This window comes from Astatotilapia calliptera, chromosome 7 (genome assembly GCF_964374335.1).
Source record: "Astatotilapia calliptera chromosome 7, fAstCal68.1, whole genome shotgun sequence".
Lineage (NCBI taxonomy): Eukaryota > Metazoa > Chordata > Actinopteri > Cichliformes > Cichlidae > Astatotilapia > Astatotilapia calliptera.
In genome coordinates, this window is record NC_137428.1 from 10,135,810 (window position 1) to 10,157,865 (window position 22,056).

Here is a 22,056-nt window from a genome sequence, read left to right on the forward strand (position 1 = left end):
TTATGAGCTGTCTTGCTGCAGAGAAAGTGGAGTCTGTCATCCTTGAAAAGCTCCCAAGATAGGCAGCTGGCAGGTTGAATGATGCTCTGCCTCTGTGGTCAAGTACAGACATAGGCCTTAAGCAACCATGAGCCACTGATAAGTGTGAGAAATTAGTGCACTTAATGCAGCGGTCCCCAACCCCCGGGCCTCGGAAAGGTGCCGGTCCGTGAGTCGTTTGGTACCGGGCCGCGAGAGTTGAGGCTCAGGTGTGAAATGTATGGTTTTCAGGGTTTTTATCGGTATTCAGCGTTATTTTGTTATCGTTTTTATCGTTAACTCGGTGTCCCTGGGTCTTTTCAAGTGTGTCATAAATAAATCTTCTTTTTTTCCGGTACCGGTACTAGTTTTATTTTGTTGTATTTATCCGCGACACCTTAAAGGCCGGTCCGTGAAAATATTGTCGGGCATAAACCGGTCCGTGGCGCAAAAAAGGTTGAGGACCACTGACTTAATGCATGTTTCCTAATTATATACGTATGGGCCACTAAAAGGAGAAAATGAGCACGCAATAAAGTGGACTTGTTAGGGAGAGATTGCCACCAGAGTTAAAACACTCCAACTCAATTTTGATGACAGAAACAGCTAAAAAATGAGCGTTTTGTTGACACTGATGACAAAATCCTGATCAGATACAGACAGACACATGCATACAACACACACTACTGCTCAAAGGTTTGTGGTCAGATTCAAACATTCTTGTCTTAATTTTAAAATTATATTTGCTATAACATAAAATTAGGCAAAGTTTATCAGAAATGTTTTCACAGATGTGTGTTTAATGAATCATTTATGTTAAATCACCCATGATGCATTAGGAAATGTCTACACACTTATACATGGGCCCATTTTTAGTAGCCATCACTGCTGTGTGGACAGATCACATGGTTATAAACCAGGTGAAAATTGACTTCAAACCTTTGAGCTGTAGTGTAGATTGCAATGATAGTGTATAGTTATCTATTACAGAAGAATATATAGAAGTCTGTGGACAGGGAGACACTGTAAAAAAGTTATGAGCTGTCTTGCTGCAGAGAAAGTGGAGTCTGTCATCCTTGAAAAGCTCCCAAGATAGGCAGCTGGCAGGTTGAATGATGCTCTGCCTCTGTGGTCAAGTACAGACATAGGCCTTAAGCAACCATGAGCCACTGATAAGTGTGAGAAATTAGTGCACTTAATGCAGCGGTCCCCAACCCCCGGGCCTCGGAAAGGTGCCGGTCCGCGAGAGTTGAGGCTCAGTTGTGAAATGTATGGTTTTCAGGGTTTTTATCCTTATTCAGAGTTATTTTGTTATCGTTTTTATCGTTAACTCGGTGTCCCTGGGTCTTTTCAAGTGTGTTATAAATAAATCTTCTTTTTTTCCGGTACCGGTACTAGTTTTGTTTTGTTGTATTTATCCGCGACACCTTAAAGGCCGGTCCATGAAAATATTGTCGGGCATAAACCGGTCCGTGGCGCAAAAAAGGTTGAGGACCACTGACTTAATGCATGTTTCCTAATTATATACGTATGAGCAACTAATAGGAGAAAATGAGCACGCAATAAAGTGGACTTGTTAGGGAGAGATTGCCATCAGAGTTAAAACACTCCAACTCAATTTTGATGATAGAAACAGCTAAAAAATGAGCGTTTTGTTGAAACTGATGACAAAATCCTGATCAGATACAGACAGACACATGCATACAACACTCACTACTGCTCAAAAGTTTGTGGTCAGATTCAAACATTCTTGTCTTAATTTTAAAATTATATTTGCTATAACATAAAATTAGGCAAAGTTTATCAGAAATGTTTTCACAGATGTGTGTTTAATGAATCATTTATGTTAAATCACCCATGATGCATTAGGAAATGTCTACACACTTATACATGGGCCCATTTTTAGTAACAATCACTCCTGTGTGGACCGATCACATGGTTATAAACCAGGTGAAAACTGACTTCAAACCTTTGAGCTGTAGTATAGCTTGATTGCAATGATAGTGTATAGTTATCTATTACAGAAGAACATATACAAGTCTGAGGACAGGGAGACACTGTAAAAAAGTTATGAGCTGTCTTGCTGCAGAGAAAGTGGAGTCTGTCATCCTTGAAAAGCTCCCAAGATAGGCAGCTGGCAGGTTGAATGATGCTCTGCCTCTGTGGTCAAGTACAGACATAGGCCTTAAGCAACCATGAGCCACTGATAAGTGTGAGAAATTAGTGCACTTAATGCAGCGGTCCCCAACCCCCCGGCCTCGGAAAGGTGCCCGTCCGTGAGTCGTTTGGTACCAGGCCGCGAGAGTTGAGGCTCAGGTGTGAAATGTATGGTTTTCAGGGTTTTTATCGGTATTCAGCGTTATTTTGTTATCGTTTTTATCGTTAACTCGGTGTCCCTGGGTCTTTTCAAGTGTGTTATAAATAAATCTTCTTTTTTTTCCGGTACCGGTACTAGTTTTGTTTTGTTGTATTTATCCGCGACACCTTAAAGGCCGGTCCGTGAAAATATTGTCGGGCATAAACCGGTCCGTGGCGCAAAAAAGGTTGAGGACCACTGACTTAATGCATGTTTCCTAATTATATACGTATGAGCCACTAATAGGAGAAAATGAGCACGCAATAAAGTGGACTTGTTAGGGAGAGATTGCCATCAGAGTTAAAACACTCCAACTCAATTTTGATGATAGAAACAGCTAAAAAAAATGAGCGTTTTGTTGACACTGATGACAAAATCCTGATCAGATACAGACAGACACATGCATACAACACACACTACTGCTCAAAAGTTTGTGGTCAGATTCAAACATTCTTGTCTTAATTTTAAAATTATATTTGCTATAACATAAAATTAGGCAAAGTTTATCAGAAATGTTTTCACAGATGTGTGTTTAATGAATCATTTATGTTAAATCACCCATGATGCATTAGGAAATGTCTACACACTTATACATGGGCCCATTTTTAGTAACCATCACTGCTGTGTGGACAGATCACATGGTTATAAACCAGGTGAAAACTGACTTCAAACTTTTGAGCTGTAGTGTAGATTGCAATGATAGTGTATAGTTATCTATTACAGAAGAATATATAGAAGTCTGAGGACAGGGAGACACTGTAAAAAAGTTATGAGCTGTCTTGCTGCAGAGAAAGTGGAGTCTGTCATCCTTGAAAAGCTCCCAAGATAGGCAGCTGGCAGGTTGAATGATGCTCTGCCTCTGTGGTCAAGTACAGACATAGGCCTTAAGCAACCATGAGCCACTGATAAGTGTGACAGATTAGGAAACATGCATACAGTTCATTAGTTAGACTCCTATGAACCACTAATAGGAGAAAATGAGCACGCAATAAAGTGGACTTGTTAGGGAGAGATTGCCATCAGAGTTAAAACACTCCAACTCAATTTTGATGATAGAAACAGCTAAAAAATGAGCGTCTTGTTGAAACTGATGACAAAATCCTGGTCAGATACAGACAGACACATGCATACAACACACACTACTGCTCAAAAGTTTGTGGTCAGTTTCAAACAGTTGTCTTTTAATTAATAATTTACATTTACTTTTAACATAATATTACATGAAAATGATCATAAATGTTTTCACAGATGTTTGTTTAATTAATCATTGAAGTTAAATCACCCATGATGCATTAGGAAATGTCAACACACTTATACGTGCGCCAAATTTTAGAAACAATCACTCCTGTGTGGACCGATCACATGGTTATAAACCAGGTGAAAATTGACTTCAAACGTTTGAGCTGTAGTGTAGATTGCAATGATAGTGTATAGTTATGTATTACAGAAGAATATATAGAAGTCTGAGGACAGGGAGACACTGTAAAAAAGTTATGAGCTGTCTTGCTGCAGAGAAAGTGGAGTCTGTCATCCTTGAAAAGCTCCCAAGATAGGCAGCTGGCAGGTTGAATGATGCTCTGCCTCTGTGGTCAAGTACAGACATAGGCCTTAAGCAACCATGAGCCACTGATAAGCGTGACACTACTGCTCAAAGGTTTGTGGTCAGATTGAAACAGTCGTCTTTTAATTAATAATTTACATTTACTTTAACATAATATTACATGAAATTTATCAGTAATGTTTACACAGATGTGTGTTTAATGAATCATTTATGTTAAATCACCCATGATGTATTAGGAAATATCTACACACTTATACATGGGCCCATTTGTAGTAACGATCACTGCTGTATGGACTGATCACATGGTTATATACCTGCAACACATCTGACAAGTGCAAACAGAAAATGGAATGATCCATCACAAACTTCAACAATTTGCTCTTTTTAATCCACACAATGATTTTGGTTTGTGCTGATATCTTTGGAAAAAGATTTCTTCACTGACAAGTTGGGATCTAACATCACAAACTGACATCTGGTGATACGATGTACCAAATAAAAATGGGCCTCAGTAGATGTCATGGTTCCCTTGCTCTCTTTTGCTGGCCTGCTTCTTTCTCTCTCCTCTTTCGGTGTATGCCTGTGTTGTTGTCCGTGTGCTTGTCTTTTTTAGGGGATGCTCCTCCATCTTCCCGTCCCTCAGTCACTTGTGAACAATCAGCTGATTACTCGCCTGTTCCTCGCGAGGTCTTCATGCTGGCTTCTAAACAACCAGATCATTGCAGTACCAAGGTAACGTATTATGCCACAGTCATGTCACATTTTCCATCAGTTCTTGCCTTTGAATTGAATAGAATAGAATAGAATAGAATAGAATTCAACTTTATTGTCATTGCACATGCACAGGTACAGGGCAACGAAATGCAGTTTGCATCCATCCAGAAGTGCTTTAGTGATATAGATATATTACAATATATATTAGCAATAATATAGATATGTGAGTATATTACAGAAATGGGTCTATTATGGTATGTTATAATGTACACGGTATGAAGTAGGTTGTGAATATTCTATAACTATAAGTATGTACAGGCTGTAGTGAGTACACGCTATGTACAGGATATGAACAGGATATAAATATGAAAAACTATACAGAATATGAAATAAATAACTTTACAGAATCTGGGATATACAGCTATACAGAAATGGGAACTATGCAAGTTGTAAACAGTTGTAGGATTAAAAATTATCGAATGTACAGAATGATTATTTACACAGAGCTATACAGTAGTGCAGTTAAGATAAGTGAGGGTGTAGATAGTTTCTACAGAGGCTATATAAAGTGCTAGTGGTTGTGAATGGTGGTTCACTCCATGTTATTATTGTGTTTGAGGGTACAGTTGTCCATTGTGGGTGTGTGTATGTTCAGTCCATGAGTTTAACGTGGGTCAGATGTCAGGAGGCAGAGTTCAGGAGTCTGACAGCTGTGGGGAAGAAGCTGTTCCGGTACCTGGTGGTCTTAGTCCGGAGGCTCCTGTGGCGCCTCCCAGAGGGCAGGAGGGTGAAGAGTCCATGTGATGGGTGACTGGGGTCTTTGATGATTTTCCCAGCCCTTTTCAGACACCGCTTCCTGTAGATGTCTTTTATGGCAGGAAGTGGTGCTCCGGCGATGCGCTGGGCAGTTTTCACGACCCTCTGCAACGCCTTCCGGTCCGAGGCAGAGCAGTTCCCGTACCAGACTGTTATACAGTTGGTCAGGATGCTCTCGATGGTGCAGCGATAGAAGTTCACCAGGATGTCTGAGGACAGGTGGTTCTTCCTCAGAGTCCTCAAGAAGAAGAGGCGCTGGTGAGCCTTCTTGACCAGCTTGGAGCAGTTGGTCGTCCAGGTGAGATCCTCGGAGATGTGGACTCCCAGGAACTTGAAGCTGCTCACACGCTCCACAGCCGTCCCCTTAATGTGGATGGGTGGATGTGGGTCAGCATTCCTCCTGTAGTCCACGATGAGCTCCTTGGTCTTCTCGGTGTTAAGCAGCAGGTTGTTTCTGTCGCACCACTCAGCCAGACGATCCACCTCCTCCCTGTAGGCGGCCTCATCGTTGTCGCTGATGAGGCCAATCACCGTGGTGTCATCTGCAAACTTAATGATGGTGTTGGAACCATCAGCAGGTCTGCAGTCGTGGGTGAAGAGGGAGTAGAGGAAAGGGCTCATCACACAGCCTTGTGGTACACCGGTGTTCATTGTGATGGTAGATGAGCAGCGGTTATCCAGCCGGACATGTTGGGGGCGGTTGGTCAGGAAGTCCAGTAACCATTTGCAGATGAGGGAACTGATACCCAGGTCTGTCAGTTTCCTGATGAGTTGTGAGGGGTGGATTGTATTGAATGCTGAACTGAAGTCTATAAACAGCATTCTGGCGTAGGTGTTGTTGTTGTCCAGGTGTGAGAGGACAGAGTGCATTGCGATGGAGACTGCATCCTCTGTGCTCCTGTTCCGGCGGTATGCGAATTGGTGGGGGTCCAGGGTGGGGGGGAGACAGGATTTGAAGTGTGCTAGGACCAGTCGCTCTAAGCACTTAGTGATGATGGGGGTGAGTGCTACTGGGCGGTAATCATTGAGGCAAGATGGGTTGCTCACTCTTTGTTTCTGTGCAGACGTTTCAGTGTTACGGATCTCCATGACCTTCTGTGACAGTGTCTGAGTGTGCCTCCAGACAACCTTCCCTACCTCTGCCCCGTCTCCTGGAGCCCACAGTGTTTATCCTGTATTGATAACTATCTGCAAATATACCTGTAAGACTTTACCACAGTGTCTCATCATCATTCTGTTGTTTTCATAACAGTACACTGTAGAAATAATGGACTGTCTAATAGGTATTGAGGTCATAGTGAATGTAGTTTATTAGTGTGTGTCGTAGTATGATTTTGTTGTTTATAGGATTTAAGATTAGAAAATAGAAAATAGTCCTGGGATGGGAACAAAGAACTGGGGTGCAGGGAAGTGGGGCAATTAACCCCAAACACAGGACAGTAGCAAGATTTACTGAGGGTGAGGGGCAGACAATTGCCAATGTACATTACCTTAAAAGGAGATGGGGGGTCAGGGTGTCAGCACCCCAGGCCACTTTACCAGTGTTTTTCCATTGTGGGGGATTTACTGTAGAAATTGGAGACCAGAGACTATAACTGTAGCTGTTGTGTGAAACCCTTCAGATCAGCCTTTAGAGTAGGACTGCACAGGATGCAGTGTGCTGATCTCCAGATGCATCTGTAAGGAAAATGGGTAATAAAAGGATTGTGTGAAATTTGGAAACATCTCTGCGTGATCTCTACCGAGACAAAAAGAATTGGAGAGTCTCAACAGCACTAAGTAGATATTCCACTAAATCTCATTTGTGATTTATGATAAATGTTACCATTAATTATTTATATTTCTTTATGCTTCTGATTAATTTAGTAAAACTTCTAAACGATTTTTACTGTTGTCAGAAAATAAGACATTTCTAATTCTCTACAGACTTTTGAGCTGTAGTATAGATTGCAATAATAGTGTATGGTTATTGTTTATAGCAGATGAAATAGCAGTATCAGGACAGATACGAGAGAAACGCTCTCGTATTTTAACATTAAACTCATAACTTTCCTTTTTGATGGTTTGCATTTGGCCTCTCAGGGCCACTGCAGTACAGTCATCCCCCCCCCCCCCCCCCCCCATGTTTTTTTTTAACTTAACCCAACAACATAGTTGGTTAAATTATACAAAAAAAAAAAATCATATGTGCCCATAAAAGAGGTCAAAATAACAGAACTCTACTCAAAGTTAACAACAACCAATACTGATACCTCAAACAAACTGACCTCACTAAAGAAGACAACGGGGGAAACTTAAATAGTGGCTGATCAGCCCACAAAAATCACAAAAAGGGGTAAAGCACACAAAAACCTAACTGAGACCAAAACCAGTTATTTATTATCCTGTAAATTAAACCTTATATTTAAAGAAAGACCAATGTGAATGCAGTGTTGTGTGTAAGCCTCTACACTGATATTACCACTGTGTGGCTGTAACTGCAGCCATCACATCGCCTGACCACGTTAAGGTGGTAATCTCTCAGGGGGAAAACAGAAAAACAAAACAACAAAAAAGAAAATAAAATAAGGCTCATCAGATTCTAACAATTCAAAACATGACATTTACCTTAACTGGATGACCTATATAATAAATATATTCTAACCCAACAATAGTACTTCACACTATTGCCAATATTAACAAAACCAAAAAGGGTAAGCCAAGTTATTTAAAAAAAAGACAATTCACAAAGTCTTGAAAAATAGAAATAAAGAATAAAAATCCTCAATCCACTCTATAACAACAGTCTCCTGCTTCCCTGCAGATCAACACGTTCTCACTCCTAACTCGTCATATGTGCGACGCCCATACAGCATGTATCACTTCTCAGTTATTTATTGCACTTCTTGCTCGTCAGTGAGGCACTTTTAGTGCTTTATCTATGTTTGTGTGGGGACTTGTTATAAATCAGTCTTCAACCTTTAATCTCTCTCTGAAAATGACTGGGATTAAATGCAGTATAATAAACTTTCCTGAACGTGTGTCTTGTCATGATCTCCAGTGCTGCCATTTCATAGGATCTCCTGTCCAGGGCTTCTCAGACGTTGGTTGTTTTTATAACTCCTCTCACCTTCTGCTCTTGTGTCTGCTGTGATAAGCCTTTTATACTCACCCATTTTATTTCCATTTCTGTTTCTCACTATTTTTCTTAACAAGATTAAACCAGAATCAAGGTATGACTCAAGTATGTGAGGAAATTCTACACTAATTGGTACCTGCGGTCTTTCTTCTGTTGCATACCACACCCCAAAGAATGGACACACATAATGCAGACACATTTTCAGTGACCCAAATAACATTCAAACACGCTCCGTATCATAACCTCCTTTTTGTTTGTGTTTATTTTAAGCAGTTGATTTAACATAAGGATTAAAATAGAAAGAACAATCCTTGAAATAACACATGTGTGAAATACATAATAAAAAACATAAAATAAATAAAATAAATAACTATGTCAAACCTCCTGAGATCCAGCCTCACAATCACTTGTTCTATGATGACTAAAGGAAGTTTATTTACTTCATAGACCCAGTGACGCCCATTCAGTTTCATTATCCAGGAAATAACAGCTGATGCTCACTTCTGTTTAAGACACAGTCCAATCTTAGGTTCCTCATCCTGAGTGGAACAATGGGTCTATAGAATAGAATAGAATAGAATAGAATAGAATAGAATGCCTTTATTGTCACTATACAGTTGTACAGAGCATCTCATACTCAGTGTAAACATGCTGGGGGGGGGGGGGGGGGTACAGTTCTGCAGCGCATATGGACAGTATTAACATGAGGAAAAACATATATATATATATATATATATATATATATATATAAAATGTACAATATACAAGACGTAAGTAATATGTAATAAATAGTGTTATGTATATACAGTTGAGTATTGCACATGGAATTGGTATAAATAGTGTTATGTATATACAGTGTGAGTACAGCTGCCTTTTTCAGATCATCTCTACATTATATGAGTTGATGATTCTAGCATTACAGATAATGTCTTAATTATTCCAGACTGAGCTGTGGTGAGATCTTTTATTTTCTTTCTTGTGTTTCAGTGACAGCCTTAGCCATCACAGCCGGGCAGGTAACAAACCTATTTGCTTATTTATTTATTTTTGTCTCTAAAACTCATAAATACATATCAATACATGTATTCATTGTGAAGCATCCTGATGATCAGTAACCAAGTGTTTCTTCCTGAAACAATTACATGTAACTGTGCTGCAGTGAGGATAATACGATGTAGTATTAGGGCAAAGTTAAGAAAGGTATTATCGATCATTTTGAGAATAAAGTCAAAATGTGGAGATTACAGCTGTCTCAAGGCAAGCTGCCATGGTTGCTACTGTATATCATCTGAGTTGGTGAAACCGTACTTCAGAATTGGTTTTAGCAAGAAGGAAACATGAGCTAAAATAACCAGAACACAACTTTATAATGCTTTTCACCAGGAGTTTTAGCTCATGAGCTAAAACTCCCTGGTTTTAGCTCATAAACGCAGTGTGGTGATAAGTATTAGGTTGTACCAAAAAAGGGCTGGTAATAATAATAATGGATTGCATTTATATAGCGCTTTTCAAGACCCTCAAAGCGCTTTACAATTCCACTATTCGTTCACTCTCACATTCACACACTAGTGGAGGCAAGCTACAGTTGTAGCCACAGCTGCCCTGAGGCAGGCCGACAGAAGCGAGGCTGCCATATCACGCCATCGGGCCCTCTGGCCTCTACTAGTAGGCGGTAGGTGAAGTGTCTTGCCCAAGGACACAACGACCAAGACTGTCCGAGCCGTGGCTTGAACCGGCAACCTTCCAATTACAAGACAAACTGCCAACTCTTGAGCCACGATCTAATGGACAGATGCAAGGTTATCGATGGTTACATCCTCGTGTAATAAAGAAGTTGAATGTTGTATCACACAATGGCTGATCAATTTGTTTCACTAACTCATCTAAATAAGGAATTTTGTAGCAGAAACAGTAATTATAGCAGTTTGTTGTGGGACAGTAATGTCCATATCAACAACTTTTTTCTTGTGGCTCTAAAACTCCATCGTAGCGTAGAGCCTCCCCGTCTTCTCTGTAGCTCAGTTACTTGATCTAAATCCTTGATCAGCTGTGTGCTGAGCTATGGCCCAGTTAGATGTTAATGTGTGTTCTTATGTTGTGTTATAGTGACAGCTGTGTGTACTGCTGCAGGAGCAAGTAAGCAGTTTATTTATCTTTAACTAATTTGAATCAAAGCCCGATCCATGTCTGATACATGTCTTGTCTTCCTGCAGTAGGTGCTGTAGTCACTGCTCCTGCTCTTCTGGGAGCTGCAGGTTTCAACTCAGCTGGAATAGCTGCAGGCTCCTGCGCTGCAGGCATGATGTCGTCTGCTGCAGCTTCTAATGGAGGAGAAGTGACAGCCGGAGGTGTGGTGGCTGTTTTGCAGTCAGCAGGTAAATATATAATTAGATGTTTTATTAGGATTTTAACTTACAACAACATGCAAAAAGAAGAAGTTCATGGCTTTGGGCCTTGGATTCCAGGCCGGAGTTGTGTCCTCAGCCTGTAGTCTGACTTGGACGAAGAAAACTAAATCTTGTGGACCCCATTGCAGTGTGAGTGTGGTGGTTTCTTACTGGTCAATAGTAGACCTTACTACAGTCTTGTACGGGAGTCATTTTGAACCGTACGTAACATTTGACGTTTGTCGACAGGATTTTTATTCAGCATACAAAACCACCTGCCTTAGACTGATCAATATGGCTGATGAACTATCTGAAACCGTTAATATGGTGTGTGTGAATATCAAATAAAGTCTTATGAATCAAATTATTTCAGTCCTTCATGACATGTATCACTTGTCTTTTTTTTGGAGTGTTTTTTTTCTTTGTTTTTTAATTTTGTCATCCCACATGAAAAATTCCAAAACTGCAGATTTTAGACACTTTAGACCTAAAATGTATATTCATTAGGGGAAAAAAACATTCATTTGTGATAGTAAACGTAAAACAACCTGAAAGACTCCATGTGACAGTCAGAACATTGAGCTTAACAAGTAAGGTCCAGTTATTTGTTTTAACAAACATTTCAAGCACATCCTCTAGTCTATTTGTAGGATTGTTGGCTGTCCACTCAAGAAGTTCAGAATACAAAAAGCAGAATAAGAGATTTTTGACTACCCGACTTCTGTCTGTATTAAGAGTGGCCTTTGGTGTCATATTTCAGCTGCTGCATTGGTTAAGTGATTTAATACTTTAATATTTGAGACTGCTATTAAGCAGGTCAAAAATGAAGTTTCATGCTCATCTGAGGCTACATATATACAAACCCGATTTACTTCACACCAGATCATTTCTCATATGTAGGAAAAGGTAAGTTCATTAGATGAAACTTAAAGGATCTTTGGCTCACGACTTCATCTGGATGGTACAGCATAACCAGGTTAAGACATCTCTAAAAAATATATATTTTTGAGGTTTTTTGAGTGTTTTTAATTATTTATTTAAATTTTATTTTCCATTGTTCACTGTGGCCTGTTAAGCATTTTTATCAATATATATTTCGTTAAATATTTACAAGAAATCAGGCATTATACAGTGTAAACTTCAGTCCAGTGTGATTTGGATGCTCAGCAGAAAATGTAGCCAGATATGAGCTGGGTTTAGATACAGTTCAGATAAATTGGGAAATTCAAATTGTTACTGTAGCTGCCCACTTGGAATTACCACTCGTGACGCAGAGAGCTTCAACTGATGCAACTTTATTCTCTCCTCTTTAAACCACCGACAATATGGCACCGTGAAAACTATAAAGATGCACAAACAAATACCATTAAACATTCAAGTAGAAAGTGCAGAAATGTTCACATTTTACTATAGAAAATTATTTTGATTAACTCAAATAGTGATATTGACATAAATCAATAGTTTTTAAACTATTTATGTTACAGCATTTAATAAAATGAATTAACGACAACCTTTCTGTCTCTTAAATACATCAATTCAATTCAATTCAATTTTATTTATATAGCGCCAAATCACAACATAAGTCGCCTCAAGGCGCTTCATAGATACAGAGAAAAACCCAACAATCATATGACCCCCTATGAGCAAGCACTTTGGCAACAGTGGGAAGGAAAAACTCCCTTTTAACAGGAAGAAACCTCTGGCAGAACCAGGTTCAGGGAGGGGCGGGGCCATCTGCTGCGACCGGTTGGGGTGAGAGAAGGAAAACAGGATAAAGACATGCTGTGGAAGAGAGACAGAGGTTAATAACAGATATGATTCAATGCAGAGAGGTCTGTTAATACATAGTGAGTGAGAAAGGTGACTGGAAAGGAAAAACTCAATGCATCATGGGAATCCCCCGGCAGCCTATGTTTATTGCAGCATAACTAAGGGAGGATTCAGGGTCACCTGGTCCAGCCCTAACTATATGCTTTAGCAAAAAGGAAAGTTTTAAGCCTAATCTTGAAAGTTGAGATAGTGTCTGTCTCCCGAATCCAAACTGGAAGCTGGTTCCACAGAAGAGGGGCCTGAAAACTGAAGGCTCTCCCTCCCATTCTACTTTTAAATACTCTAGGAACAACAAGTAGGCCTGCAGAGCGAGAGCGAAGTGCTCTAATAGGGTGATATGGTACTACAAGGTCATTAAGATAAGATGGGGCCTGATTATTTAAGACCTTGTATGTGAGGAGCAGGATTTTGAATTCAATTCTGGATTTAACAGGAAGCCAATGAAGGGAAGCCAAAACAGGAGAAATATGCTCTCTCTTTCTAATCCCTGTCAGGACTCTTGCTGCAGCATTTTGGATTAGCTGAAGGCTTTTCAGTGAGTTTTTTGGACATCCCGATAATAATGAATTACAGTCGTCCAGCCTGGAAGTAATAAATGCATGAGCTAGTTTTTCAGCGTCACTCTGAGACAGGATATTTCTAATTTTAGAGATGTTGCGCAAATGGAAGAACGCAGTCTTACATATTTGTTTAATATGTGCATTGAAGGACAAAAATGACTCCAAGGTTCCTCACAGCGTTACTGGAGGCCAAGGTAATGCCATCCAGAGTAAGAATCTGGTTAGATACCATATTTCTAGGCTTTTCAGGGCCGAGTACAATAACCTCAGTTTTATCTGAATTAAGAAGCAGAAAGTTAGCGGCCATCCAGGTCTTTATGTCTTTAAGACATTCCTGCAGTTTAACTAATTGGTGTGTGTTATCTGGCTTCATGGACAGATAGAGCTGGGTGTCATCTGCATAGCAGTGAAAATGTATGCTATGTCTTCTAATGATACTGCCTAAGGGAAGCATGTATAATGTAAACAGAATTGGTCCTAGAACTGAACCCTGTGGAACTCCATAATTAACCTCAGTGTGTGAAGAAGACTCTCCATTTACATGCACAAACTGGAGTCTATTAGATAGATATGATACAAACCACTGCAGTGCAGTACCTGTAATACCTACAGCATGTTCTAATCGCTCTAATAGGATATTATGGGCGACAGTATCGAATGCTGCACTAAGGTTTAATATCAGGGAAACAATCGTTTGCAATCATTAACCAACCTCTTTCTGCTTCCAAGGGTGCTAATCATGCTGAATCAGCTAGCCAACCTCCTCCATGCACATCTCTTAGCCAGTCTTTCCACACCACAAACAAATGACATGCATATACAATAAAAAACGAATTCAACCACATTGAGTAAACTTTCAAAGTTATAGCATGTGACAGATAAATAAAATACATCATTTTGCATGAGTATTTTCAAATTAACGTTTTTACTCACTCTGAAGCAACGTGTTTGTGTCGTTCCACTGAGAACAGAACAGGAAGTCTGACACAATAAAAGAGGAAGTGCTAAGGTACTCTTCAAAATAAACGCGCAAAGTAAAGTGGCTTTGCCGGCATTTACAGTTACTGCAGCAGAGTACACAAGGCAGGAACAAATGAACACATGCAGCATACCTAACAGCAATAATGCTTTGCAAAAATAGAAGAAATATGGACTATGCAGGTACAATGAATAGATATGTACTTGTATATGTAAATCACTCTATCTATCTATCTATCTATCTATCTATCTACACATACACACACACACAAATACACACACACAAATACACACACACAAATACACACACATACATATACAGACATACATATATACACATATATGATGCAATTATACAGATTACTAGTAGAAGAAGAATGAAACATAGTGCAGTGTTTGGGTGTTAATAGTAGCAGGTATTTAGTATTGCACACTGATATATGTAAAGACCCCAGTGTGTTCATATGTGGTGTACATTCACTGCTGTTGTGCAGTGTACAGTCTGACAGCAGCAGCAGCCTGTCACTGAAGGGACTGCTCAGTGTTGTCAGGGTGACCTGTATGGGATAGATCGAAGATGGGGTATTTTAATCGAGTATATAGGGAAATGTGAACTCCTCTGACAATCTGAGTAATTGGATAACGCACTGTTATTGAAATTTCCAACTTCTGAGCCACAGAAAGAAATAACAGGCTTCATTAGGTTACCTTCCACTTGTTGACAGCAACTAAATAAAACCAACATATCCATATAATAACACCTTAAAGCAGGGGTGTCAATCTTAAATGAGCTGTGGGCCACTGCTGGTACTGTCATGTCATTGGAGGGCCACTTTAGTGTTCAAGTAGTACAAAAACAAACAAACAAGAAAACAACCACAAATCTTTCAGAAAATGTAGTTTCAAATATTGTATAACAAAACTGCAAATGTGAATGCAAAAAACTTCTCACTCTTAACTAACTGAAACCTTGTTATTGAACTAACAAATAAAAAGGAAAGATACTCTCTTTCTGGCCAGACACGTGGAAGCATTTCTACAATAGTTTTGTCCATATTTAACAAAATAAAAATGCAGACATAAGTGAACACATTAGTTTTTGACTGCTAGTGAAAATTGTTTTCTTTACATATAACTCTCTCACTGAACTAATACAGCCAATCCCTCAACATGTTTTTACTCTCTGCTCATATTGCCCTCATTTTAAAACAGTTTTGCTTTTTAAACAACTTATTTTCAAATTGCACTCAACAACAAAATCCCTCGTAACAAAAACTAACTTCAAGGGCCAAATTGTATTTCCTTTCTTCACGTCAACAGTAAGGGTGGCAAGTTGTTAGGGTCCCTGGGTCGTTGACCCAGTGTTTTGTGTTTTTTGGTTCTTTGATTTTGCTATTTCATTATATTCTAGCTTTGCTTTACAGGTTTTAGGATTATTCTTAGTTAAGGTTCTCTGGGTGGGGTTTGGAGTTTTAGTGTTCTGGTTTTCTGTCTGTGTTCCTTAGTTGCTGTCTCCCCTGTCTGCTGTATTCCCACGTCCAGTCAGTGTCTGTGTCTGCCCTGGTCCCATGTCTCTGTTCCCTTTGTTATAGTGCCTGCCTGTGAGTCTGTGTTAGGTTTCCTGTTTTACTTTGAAAGTCCATGTCTGATGTTAATGTGTCTGGTTTTGCTTCCCCTTGTCTCGTTAGGCCTGATTTGCCCCAGCTGTGTTTCCCTCCTGTTACCCATTCCCTGATTGCTCCCTCTATGTATTTAAGCCCTCTTTCTTTGTGTCTGTGCTGTGATCTACTCTCATTTATGCTGTGTGGGCCGCCTGCCTGTTCATGTAAGTTTATTTGGATTTTTGTTACGGTTGCCACTTTTTGCCATCCAGCAATAAAAGCTGAGTTTTGAGTTACTTTCCACTAGTGATGGCCAAATGAAGCTTTCCGAAGCACTGAAGCTTGTGTTGAAAAACGGTTCATTACTCGAAGCTTTTCAACACAGTCCTCTCCGGTGACATCTGGTGGTGAAAATTTTGAAGAGCAGCTTGAATCTGCAAAATAAAACGGACTGCTCAATTATCACTGCTCACTCAAGAGTGGAGTTCTCTCTGATATTGGGCCACCGTTCCGTTGCTTTGAACATGTAATTGGTTTTGTTTTCTCGATTGGGGGGCTGAAAAAAATGTAATGCGTATCTGCGTAATACATTTTGATCAATAAACTTTCCCTATTTAAACATGCACTATGGTGGCCTTTCTTTGCTCATAACTCCTTGATGTTGGTAAATACAATAAGTGAGCAATATATATAATATACATATGATAATGCACAGCACATTATGGAGTATGCCCCTGCTGTGAAGTCCTGCCTCCATCTACTTGTCGTTTAATCACTGGACAGCTGGACAGGTTCATACAAAATATTAGATTAGGCCAATTGTCCTATACATATTTTTGACCTAGGGGTGGGATTGATTGTGAACTGGAAAGGGAAAATGCTTAGGAAGCTGAGTACGGCTGCATCGTCACTGATTTGTAGAATCATTTTGATTCGATACAGGATCCGATTCAATTTGATTGGAATCTGGAAAGTTTTGCCTCAGTCAGAAATATTACAAGTCTGATCATTTAACAGTATATATCCATAATTTCGTATCTATTAAAAGAAAGCTGACACATGTGAGACTTAATTAGAGATGTAAACAGAGAGTTATGAAACCTGCAGCTGCAGAAGCCAGCGGGGAAAAAAAGAGGCAAACACAGCGCGGACCGCCGACACATCAAAATCTGACTCTGACGCGTCGGGTCCGCGCTCTGTGTTCACGTTTGTATGCAGAATCCGTAAACCTGCTCCCAGTTACTGTTTTAGCTGCATGGTGTTTGACGACATGTTGTGAGGTTTAACCTGAGATGCTGGCGTTTCAGGCATAATAACGTTAATTTACAAATCGACACGGGATTTTAATGAATCAATATCACTTTATTCAATTTAGCATGGATTGTAATCAGAAAAGCGATAATCAAAACCCATCCCTAATCAAGAACTTGCAAAGTAAAAACATGATCAATGTAAGGTAGCCCTTTTGTTATTTACAGTTAACAAGAGGATTAGTGTTACTGTGCGCTGGCTGAGTCTGTTTCTTTTCTTAGAAATAGTTTCTCCTGCCCTGAAGAAAATCCACTTGCATGGAACAGAAGAGGCTGTGGAGTGCAGGAACTACACTGCAAGTTGGTAGATATGCAGGTATTCCTGGGTCCTGCAGACTATCACCTAAAAACAATAAACAAAATGATTTTCTAAACTGTGTAGCAATGTCATGTACGTATAGTGTCAAATACATTTTTGTAGTCTTCATCAGCTTTAATTCACATGGAAGTGTTGCTAAAGTCATATGCTGTAATGATATTTACATTATGAAAACATGATTTTGGACATTTCAAGTTTTTCACTTCGGCAGATAAAATGAATTGAGCAAAATCAACTCAAAATATTCCCACACGCCAGAACGTCCTCTCTTCCTCGCTGGCTCCATATCTGTCAGTGGAATGATCACCTCGTCGCTATCTGTCACCATCCACACACTCCACGAATCCCGTGGATGATTCACTTCCTTATATCTGTTTGAATCAGGTACCGAAGCAGTTACGTGCGTAATCAGTGCTTTAAGTGGGCCGGTACGCGCCGGTACTCAGTACCGCCACTTCTAAATATAGCTCTTGAGAGTACCGCCACCTCTCCATGCGCCCAGAACGTGCTTTTAGCGTACCGGTACTCTCATTTGCACATCTGTTATAATCGTTTGGCTGCGCTGCCGCTTTTCAGAGCGCCCTTCACAAGCACGCTTCCTAATTCGTCCCACCGAGAGCAGAGACTACATTACCCATACACCAATGTGTTTTACAAGTGAAAAGCGCATGCGTCGCTTTTGCCGTTGTCATGTCAACTCAACGTGGTCCGGAGAGGGTGTGTAAAACGCGCAAACAGCTGCTCGGTTAAAATACAAAAACAATGAACACTTAATATGCTCTCCTGGCTTCAGACTCTGAGTAGTAAAAGAACAAGGTCAGAATCAGAGGACTCGCTGGCTGACACCCCACCAAGCCAGAATGATATCGCTGCAGGTCAGACGCAAGCTAATGAAAGCTGCACTAGTGCCGCAGCCGCGGACGACGGCACTTTTTGCGACGACGAGGACGAGAATGACACCATTTCTACCGATGACAACAGCCGCGTTAGCGAGCATGAGTGGCCAGAATGTTGGTCCCAAGCACAAGTCCGGTATTTCTCCACAAATTACAAGTGGCTGATCAGCAGAAATCAAAAGTTGGGTCGTAGTGTGTGTAGTCAAGTTTGTGCTCGCGTGGACATGCAGCAAGGGCAGAGAGTGTCGCAGGAGTGGAGTGGGTGCTTAATCTCGTCTTTTGGAAGGGACAAGGCTGCACAACAAAACTCACTACGAAAGAAAATAAAAGAGCACAGAGACTCAATTTATCACAAGAAAGCAGTTGAAATAAAAGAGAAGGCAACACAAAATACAATGCAAAAACACAATGAAGATATGAGAAAGGCTGACTACGCTTCAACTTGCAATGTGTTTAGAACAGCTTATAAGATTGGCAAGCATGGGCGTCCCTTTACAGACATGCCAATAGATGTCCAGTTGCAAGTCTTAAATGGTGTCAAGATGGGCAGAGTTTTGCACTCTAATAACTCATGTGCAAATATACTGGATCACATTGCAGCTGAAATGAAAAAGAAGGTAGTCAATGACATAGTGATGAATGAAAGAAAATTGTGTGTGCTCATTGATGAATCCACTACAATAAGTGGAAAGTCTGTGCTTGTCGTGTGCCTGCGGTCAGCTATTTCCAGTGAAAATCCAGACACAATATTTTTTGAACTGATTGAGCTGCAGGGGACCACAGCAAAGGACATCACTGAAGCACTGTTAGGATGTCTTCATAATAATGGCTTTGACCCTCACTACCTACAGGAACATTTGTTGGCATTTGCTTGTGATGGAGCCTCAGTGATGCTTGGGAGGAAAGCAGGAGTTGCTGCGCAGCTTTGTTCCAAATTCCCTTACCTGTTTGTCTGGCATTGTTCCAATCACAGACTGGAACTGGCAGTTTGTGATGTTTTGAAGGAGGTAGGAGGAATCAACCACTTTAAAATATTCTTAGATCAGCTTTACTCCCTCTGCCATGCATCACCAAAAAACCAAAGGGAGTTAACCGAGAGTGCTCACAATGTTGGACAACGTCTCCTTGTGATAGGCCGTGTTTTATCAGTGCATTGGGTTGCTTCAAGTGAGAGAACAGTGAAAGCAGTATGGGAGAACTACCAAGTTCTGCAGGTACACTTTACAAGTGCTGCTGCTGATACCAGCAGTGACTCAAGAGAGAGAGCAAAATACAAATTATTTTATAATTTATTTTATATACATTTTGTTAAAAATAAATTTCAATACCTTTTTGCTCATTTTATTTATGTTCAGTAGCTCTTTCTAGCTCAAGCAAATCCGCAAACTAATAAAATGATTTATTATTTTGTATAAGGTTGTCTGTTGACTGTTGTATATAAAACCCATTCAATAGTTGTTGTTACCTCAGGGGAGGCGGAAAAAAATAGAGTACCGGCACCTCTTTTGGGCCACTTAAAGCACTGTGCGTAATGAAGCTTCGGACGTCACTGGTCACGTGACTTTTGCCAAACGAAGCAAGCCTCGACACAGTGCTTCTGAACCAGTGTGTTGTTTTTTTCGACACACGCTCCGGAGCGTCAGCTTCAAGCGGGCCATCACTACTTTCCACCTCCGAGTGTCTGCACATTGGGTCCTTCTACTTCCACTCCTGCCTGCACACAGCCTTAACCTGACACAAGTAGTGCTGACATGGGCCGCAAGTGGCCCCCGAGCCGTGAGTTTGAGACCCATGGTTTACCTACTGTCACTGCAGTGATATTAGCGTTTTTGTTTTGAAAGGTTAGTGGATGCTGGCAACAATCTTGTAGGAGAACAATACAATCTGTTATAAGGCCTTCATTGGAAAATTGTGTATTTAGAATGTAATACCAACATGTCATTTGAAGATAACATAGTATTTGGGTAAAAGTTACTGAATAGTATTGGAATAAAGTGTGAAAATTGAAGGATTAAAATATCCAAGAGCTCAAATTACTTCACCAAAACATGTTTCAATCATATTTTATCAACACAAATTGCACAGGTTTATTGAATATGAATAACTTCACCTCAGTTGTTTAAGCTCCTGCCAAAGCAAAACATCTGTGTGCAACCAGTGTCCACTATTGAATTAAGTAAACCCAACATGTTCTTTTTCAGTGCATAATCACATTTAGTGAAATAAACTATTAAACCAGAATTACATATTAGGATTTAGCCAAGTGTTAGGATGTAATGCAGAGTAGTATTTCTAGTAGGCTTTTTTTCATATGCCTGTTTTCATTTTATTTTCTAATTTTTAAAGAAGGCTTTAGAAAGGTCAAAATAAATCTTCTGTAAGGGAGTATCAGCTATTCTAGTAGAATTTATTTTACCAATGCACGGGTGCATTAATACAACATATGTATTTCATAAAGGGCGAACACAAATGTCCAAAGAGACTTCCTGGCAGCTGCCATTTTAAGTATAACCTCTGGTACGGGCACGTTCAGTTTGCAGCAGCTATACAACAGTGGCCTCTAGAGGTGTTTACACACTACGACCAAATCAGACAATGCAACACAACACGCAGGTCGCCCCAATGAATTGATTAAGCTGGTAGCAGTGACTTGTTAACTTATCATTTATCAAACATATCTCCCATGAATGATGTGAAATAAATATGAGGCATAACATTTACGTCACAAGTTAGAAGTTGCAATCAGTTTTTAGGAAAGTGAGTTTAATAAGAGTATAGGTAAAATAATGCAGTAATTTTTTAGATTTTATAATCCCTTTATAAATCATGTTGGCTACAGCCTATTTAGCAGTGCAACAAGAGCATCAGACAAACAAATAGAATATGTATAGTGACAGTCAGGTCTTGGCAGCTGATCATGGCATCTGGTACAAGACTCCAACCCCCCCCCCCCCCCCCCCCCCCAAAAAAAAAAACCCACTCCGTCTGGACTGACGTGTATGTATACTTACAACCAAACAGCTGAAATTAACTGTATTAATCCCGGTTATCTTTTTTCACGTATTTACTACTATTTCCTTTTTGGAAATAGACTTTTTAAAATCACTTTTAATTTTATTTCAAAATGAAATATACAGTATTAAAATTAAAATTTAATTTGTTAATAAGACATATATTCAGCAGTGGAAATAAAATTAAAACAGACTTATACCTACATTAAAAGACAACAGAACATCAAGGAATGGCCTAAGTCTGTTAATGCAACAGTGCGTAAACAGTGTGAATTATGTAGTAGCTACATTTGACTATAAATATAAACCAATGTGACAACCTTAAACGTTAGACGCACGGAGCTTCTACAGCTTCTTGTGCTGTTTTAGAAGTGTACGCCCCATTTGCAACATTGTTGGGAGTAAATGTGCATATTTATGCCATGGTAAAAGTAGTATAAGCAATAAATACATCGGAAATATTTTGTTTTCGTAATATGAGGACAAATCCGAGCACGGTCTGCGAGCCGATTGTCGCAAATGCTTCACTCCTACTGTGAATGACGACAGACATTCTTAAATAAGATTTGAGCTCTGGTGAA